Source organism: Salvelinus sp. IW2-2015, linkage group LG27 (genome assembly GCF_002910315.2).
Source record: "Salvelinus sp. IW2-2015 linkage group LG27, ASM291031v2, whole genome shotgun sequence".
Lineage (NCBI taxonomy): Eukaryota > Metazoa > Chordata > Actinopteri > Salmoniformes > Salmonidae > Salvelinus > Salvelinus sp. IW2-2015.
In genome coordinates this window covers 38,246,760-38,254,654 of record NC_036867.1, presented here as the reverse complement: position 1 = coordinate 38,254,654, position 7,895 = coordinate 38,246,760, and the positions used below count along the sequence as shown (strand labels likewise).

General features: G+C 38.1%; 1 pseudogene; it reads right to left on the bottom strand.

Moving 5' to 3' along the window:
• Nucleotides 1–7,895, bottom strand: part of LOC111953383 (nardilysin-like) — a 19,309-nt pseudogene that overhangs the window by 6,515 nt on the left and 4,899 nt on the right.

Genomic DNA, 7,895 nt, shown 5'->3' with positions numbered 1-7,895 from the left:
ATATAAAGTATTTTTTTCAAACCTGGCCAAATGCCACGTACGTCCACTTTTATCAGAGCATTCGTAACAACCTAACCATTACGAAACATATATTCGATCAAATAAGCCTCACGTAGCAATATAGCAATTATATTTTTTTGTTGACCAAATTCAACACTCTCTCATTGACCTCCATACAAAAAATTCCTCACTTCTTGGTCTTATTTTCGAGGATAGAATTTGGGCGGAGTAAACCCTCTCGCTTTGCCTCTTCCTCTCTGGTTGAACTAATAAATCACRGCACATATTGATGGTTACACTTCCTGCTTTGCTCCTGTGGGTAYACTCGCAATGATTGCCAGTCCACCCATGATGCCATCATTGACTTGAATGGGGACGCCCATTCATTAAAAAAAAAATACTATTCAAATGGTTACTACGGAGATCGCGTTATTTGGCTGGCCAATTACCGTCATCCAAAATTCCATGACCGTCACAGTCCTAACACAGACACACACCTTTGGGTATGTTGAACTTGTCGTCCTTCTTGTACCAGAGGCATCCTCGGTCGTTGGCAGTTACTCTGACTGGCAGCTCAGTATCAGGACAGTCAGACAGCTTCAGGCTGAAATCAGTCGCTGGAAGGAAGACACGAAATATAAACACATTTGGAAGGTTCACAACACACAAACACACAGACATAAACACACTAACCGATGAACTTGTTCTCGACAGGGAGGTGCAGGTCAGAGTTGTGCTCAAAGTCTCCGTTCCAGCGCTCTCTCCACTCCTGCTGGATATCTGGACAGAGAAGAGACAACTATCAGGACCCTCTCTCTTTCTCTACATATTGGGACCATGTTGATATGATCTGGTCCTCTAATAATGCAAACACATACAGAGCCTTCAGAAAGTATTCACACCCCTGGACTTTTTCCACATTTTGTTGTGTTACAGTCTGAATTTAAAATGGATTAAATGTCACAGAGATTTTGTGTCACTGTTCTACACACAATACCCCATAATGTCAAAGCGGAATTATGTTTTTCAACATTTTTTACAAATTAATTAATAATGAAAAGCTGAAATGTCTTGAATAAATATGTATTCGACCCCTAAAAGCCTAAATACGTTCAGGAGTAAACATTTCACGTAATACGTAATACGACTTAATATGTAAGTCACGTAATAAATTGCATGGACTCACTCTGTGATGAATAATAGTGTTTAACATGATTTTTTAATGACTACCTCATCTCTGTACCCCACACATACAATTATCTGTAAGGTCCCTCAGTCGAGCAGTACATTTCAAGCACAGATTCAACCGCAAAGACCAGGGAAGTTTTCCAATGCTTCGCAAAGGGCAGCAAAAAAAATCAATAAACAGACATTGAATATCCCTTTGAGCATGGTGAAGTTATTAATTACACTTTGGATGGTGTATCAATACACCCAGTCACTACAAAGATACAAGTGTCCTTCCTAACTCAGTTGCCAGAGAGGAAGGAAACCAGTTACAGAGTTTAATGGCTGTGATAGGAGAAAACTGAGAATGTATCAACAACATTGTAGCTGCTCCACAACACTAGCCTGTACAGAATTAAAAATATTCCAAAGCTTGCAAAGCCTGCTTCCATTAAGGCATTAAAGTAAAACTGCAAAACATGTGGCAAAGAAATAAACGTTATGTTCTGAATACAAAGTGTTATGTTTGGGCCAAATCCAACACATCACTGAGTACCACTCTTCATGTTTTCAAGCATAGTGGTGGCTGCAACATGTTATTGGTATGCTTGTCAATGGCATGACTAGGATAAAAAGAAAAGGAATAGAGCAAAGCACCGGCAATATCCTAGAGGAAAACCTGGTTCAGTCTGCTTTCCAACAGACACTGGGAGACAAATCCACCTTTCAACAGGACATTAACCTAAAACACAAATCTACACTAGAGTTGTTTTACCAAGACGAATATTTGGAATGTTCTGTAAATGGCCTCAGTTACCAAGACAGCTTTTGAGTACTTATAAAAAAATCACGGGCTTGAAAATTCTAATGGCGAGATTTTTGAAAATGGCTGTCCTATACAAATGCAATAACACAACCTCCCAACTTTTGACATCAGCTGAAGAATTTTTTAAAAGAAAATGTGCAATATATTTGTACCACACAATCCAGGAACACGCAAAGGCCGCTCTTAGAACACTACACCAAAATACTCACAGGCTAAATCAAAACTGCCAAAAGGATTCTACACAGAATGTGATGAACCAGGGAATGTGAATCCCTTCTGTAAAGTGAGATATTTATTCTGTACTGTGCATTTTCAATTACATTTCTGCTAAAAAACAGCAAGTGTTCAGATATTTTGTCATAGATGGGGGTCAATGGTTGGTGTAGATGCTGGAGTCGAGAGTACAGACGAAAAGCAAACGACTACCTTCATGCTTTGTTTTGTGAATCCATTGACGGGGCGGAAAATTTTTTATACTCACTAAGAACCTTGTAACGGTTCCAATGTTCAGGCTGGGCTAACACAGACGAAAATAATGTAGACCAATCACGTTGCGGGAGGTCAAGTGGGGCCGCTGCCTGTAATGTAACTTTCCTGAAGACGGCAGAACCTCCGCCACGATGTTAAGGACGACACAAACGCTCATTAAGGCGGTGCGCCCCCCCCTGTCATGTTATGTTAGTTAAGTGATATGTCAAAGGCGTAATGCTATACATGTATGGAATTAGGTTAGATCATGAGGCAGGTTGAGTATGTTCTATGTAGTTATGTAGTTTATGATTATTATGTTATGTATGTAATGCGTACATGCGCCTATTACGTATGTACGTATTGATGTCCACGCCCCATGTAGTGCGCGTGTGTGTAAGTCTAATTGTTATTCACGCTTTGGTGGCTGTAGTCACCAATGGCCTACTGCAGTATTATGAGTATGTCATTGTGGCTGTCCTCCATCTAACATCTCGCTCTAAACGCTGTTATGTGTGTCCCAAACATCTTCTCACCCTGAGGGTAACAAGTGGCCTTCGTGGTGCCCTGGAGAGAGGCAGGCAACAGACTGGATCTGCTCCTGTTGTCAGCAAGTGAACAGGGCCGCAACATGACACTCTACCACACACAATAAAATCTTATTTGAATCAACAAATCACATTACAATCAAGAAGGATTCAAACATTTCAAAGGTCTTCGTGTGCATGGACACTTAAAGATACAGAAAGCACCTTCTCCAAACAGCACATACACACACACACACCAGATTAGCTTAGTAAGTAAGGAAAGGGCCGCAACAATCACCTTAACACACACACACACACACAGTCCGTACCTCAGGTGAACACTGGAACATGAGCTGGTCTCCGGTGAGGAAGTGTTCTTTAGGAAACAGCTGCATGTTCTCACAGATATCCTCCACATACTCTATAGGGTCCGTCTGAAACACACAGCGGTGCATCTGTTGGTTGGGTGCATTCATTCCTGTACTTGTAGATAGGAGGAGAAAGCTAGTAGTATTTACCTGTTCCTGGTAGTGAAACTCATTGGCTTCTATCTTTTGAATCTCCTCATAGATCCTACAAACATAGAGAGAGAAAGAGAGAGAGAGCGGGAGACACAGAGAGAGAGATAGGCATAGAGAGAGAGAGAGGCAGAGGGAGAGAGAGAGGCAGAAAGAGAGAGTGAGAGAGAGAGATAGATACTCATATACTGTATAAATAAAGCACATATTCTGCATTTCACATGCCTATAATGAAGCCCTAATCACACAGAGACACTACCGTTGTTGGGGGTCCTGGCTCTGCATCATCTTGAGGTACTGGAAGACCAGGTGAGCCACCTGTAGAGAAACACAGATAATGTGTGTACTGTGTATCAATAGTGTGTGTATGTACGTTTTACTATACTTGTGAGTACCAAAAGTGCTCACAAGAATAGTAAGYCAACTAAAATTCAGAGAAGTGAGRACATTTTGCCAGTCCTTACTTGTAGAAATACAATTTTAGGCTTAGGGGTTAGGTTTATAACTAGGGTTAGGGTTATAATTAGGGTTAGGGAAAATATGATTTTGAATGTGTGTGTGTGTACCAACCTGGTAGAAGATCTGGAATCCTTGGTCAGTGAGTGTGATGGAGATGGAGAAGATGGAGTAGGTAGAGTTCTGGTCAAAGCCTGTTTCACTGTTCCCTCCAAACAGAGCCCTGGCCCAGCACCTACACACACACACACACACACACACACACACACACACACACACACACCTCAGGACCTAAGTACAGTTACCACATAAACATAGCTATAACGCCATGCATTTTGGGTTATTTAGTCCTGTATGCCGTAGTTCTGACTCACTTCCTCCTGAGAATTGATAGGATGCTGCCTGTGCCCTCATGACCAATCAGCCAAGAGATGTAGTGGAGAGGCTTCACCCTGAGAGAGAGAGAGATGTAGCGAGAGAACAGGATGGGGGGACGGAGAGAGGCAGAAACAGTGAGGCAGAGAGAGAGGTGCATCATCAACTGTAGTATCTCTCCTGTAGTTCATGTGTTATAAAGCTGTATTATCTGTAATAGCTGTATTATCTGTAGCAGCTGTATTATCTGTAGATTTTCATCTCTGTCCTCTGATGATCGGAGGGTATGAGTTAATGCGTGCGTTTAGTATGATAAACGTAAAGAGTTACTGAATGTTGCATTTGATGATTGTGTTTAATATGATAACAGTATTAAAGAGTTTACTTGCTGTTTCTCTTCCATGTGTTTAGTAACTCGAGGAGTAGCAGTTTAGCGTTACTGCTGCTTGTACTTCATGTTGTTTAATAGTGGAATACAGTAGTATGAGTTACTGTCTGGTTCTTATGTGGTTTAATAATGAATACAGTAGTAGAGTTTCTGCTGTTCCATTTCCGGTTATATGTGTTTAGTATGGAATACAGTAAGTAGTAAGCCTGCTGTTCGTCTGTGTTTAATATGAATACAGTAATAGATGGTTACTGCTAGTTCTTTCATGTGTTTAGTATGAACTACATGTATAGGAGTTACTGCTGCTGTATCTTGCATGTGTGTTGAATATGGACATTACATGATAATTAAGAGTTACTGCTGTTTCTTTCAATGTGTTTAGTATGAATACAGTTAGGAGTTACTGCTGCTAGTAGCTTCTTATGTGTTTAATATGAAATACAGCTGATGAGAGTGTACTGCGCAGCTTCATGTTGGTTTAAATGAATACAGTATAAGGAGTTCTGCTGTCCGCGGGTTCATGTGAGGTTTTAATATTGATACAAGTATAGAGTATTACTCTGCGTGCTGTTTCTTCATGTGTTTAACATGAATTACAGTATAGAGTTACTCCTGCTGTACTTCATGTGTTTAATATGAATATCAGTATATGTAGTTACACTGCTGTTCTTCATGTGTTTAATATTGATACAGTATAAGTTACTGCTGCTGTTCTTGTATCATGTGTTTTACCAGGTATGTACAGTTAGGTTACTGCTGTGCTGTTCTTGCATGTGTTTAATATGAATCGTATAGAGTTACGCTGCTCGGTTCTTTCATGTGTTTTTAATATGAATACAGTTATAGAGTTACGCTGCTGTTTTTCAGTGTTTAATATGAATACAGTATAGAGTTACTGCTGCTGTTCTTCATGTGTTTTAATATGAATACAGTATATAGTTCTTGCTGTTCTTGCATGTGTTTTAATTATGAATACATATAGAGTTACTGCTGGCTGCTGTTTCATGTTGTTTTAAATATGAATACAGTATAGAGTTACTGCTGGCTGTTTCTTCATGTGTTTAATATGAAATACGTAATAGAGTTACTGCTGGCTGTTCCTTTCATGTGTTTAAATGAATAAGTATAGAGTTACTGCCTGCTGTTCTTCATGTGTTTATAATGAATACAGTATAGAGTACTCTGCTGCTGTTTCTTCATGTGTTGTAATTAATACAGGTATAAGTTACTGCTGTTCTTCATAGTGTTTGAATATGATACAGGTATAGAGTTACTGCTGCTGCTGTTTCATGTGTTTATATATGAAATACAGTATAAGAGTTACTCTGCTTGTTCTTCCATGTGTTTATAATGAATTACATGTATAGATGTTATGCTGCTTGGCTGTTCTTCCATGGTGTTTTAATATGAATAGCAGTATATGAGTTACTGCTGCTTGTTCTTCATGTTTATATGAATACAGTATAGAGTTACTGTGTTTTCATGTGTTTTAATATTGAATACATATAGAGTTACTGCTGCTGTTCTTCATGGTGTTTAATATGAATACAGTATAGAGTTACTGGCTGCTGTTCTATGTGGTTTTAATATGGAAATTACAGTAAATAGGGGGGTGGAGGTACTGCTGTTCTTCCATGTGTTTACATGAATACAGTATAGAGTTACTCTGCTGCTGTTCTTCATGTGTTAATATGAATACAGTATAGGAGTTACTGCTGCTGTTTCTTCATGTGTTTAATATGAATACAGTATAGAGTTACTGCTTGTTTCTTCATCGTGTTTAATATATAAATGGTATAGAGTTACTGCTGTTCTTTTCATGTGTTTAATATGAATACAGTATAGAGTTACGCTGAGCTGTTCTTCATGTGTTTAAATATGAAATACAGTATAGAGTTACTGCTGCTGTTCTTCATCGTGTTTAATTATGAATACAGTATCAGAGGTTATTGCTGCTGTTCTTCATGTGTTTAATATGAAATACAGTATAGAGTTTACTGCTGTCTGTTCTTCAATGTGTTTAAACAAAGAAATACAGTATAAGAGTATACTGCTGCTGTACTTCATGTTTTAATATGAATACAGTATAGAGTTACTGCTGTTCTTCAATGTGTTTAATATGAGATAGCAGTATAGAGTTACTGCTGCTGTTCTTCATGTGTTTAATATGAATAACAGTATAAGTTACTGCTGCTTTCTTCATGCTGGTTTAAATATGAATACAGTATATGAGTTACTGCTGCTTGTTCTTCCATGTGTTAATATGAATAGTATATGAGTTACTGATGCTGTTTCTTCATGTGTTTAATATGAATACAGTACAGAGTTACTGCTGGCTGTTACTTCATGTGTTTTTAATGATGAAATACAGTATAGAGTTACTGCTGTTCTTGCATGTGTTTTAATATGAATACAGTATAGAGTTACTGCTGCTGTTCTTCATGTGATTTAATTTGAATACAGTATAGACGTTAATTTTTTTTTCTGCTGTCTGTCTTCATGTGTTTTAATATATGAATACAGTATTAGGTTACTGCCTGCTGTTTCTTCATGTGTTTAAATATAATACAGTATAGATGTTACTGGCTGCTGTTCTTCATGTGTTAATATGAATCAGTTAACAGAGTTAACTGCTGGCTGTTCTTCATGTTGTTAATATGAATACAGTATAAAGTTACTGCTGTTTCTTCATGTGTTTTAATATGAATACAGTATAGAGTTACTGCTGCTGTTTCTTCATGTGTTTTTAATATGAATACAGTATAGAGTTACTGCTGCGTTCTCAATGTGTTTATATGATACAGTATAGAGGTACTGCGTCTTCATGTGTTTTAGTATGAATACTAGTAATAGATGTTAACTGCTGCTGTCTTCATGTGTTTAATCATGAATAAGTATAGAGTTACTGCTGCCGTCTTCCAGTGGTTTAATATGAAATACAGTAATAGAGGTACTGCTGCTGTTCTTCATGTGTTTAATATGTAATACAGTATAGAGGTTACTGCTGCTGTTTCTCATGTGTTTAAGTATAATACAGTATTATAGAGTTCTGCTGCTGTTCTTCATGTGTTTAATATGAATTATCATTAGAGGGTACTGCTGTCTTCATGTGTTTAATATGAATACAGTATAGTTACTGCTGCTTGCTGTTCATGTGTTTATCTGATATT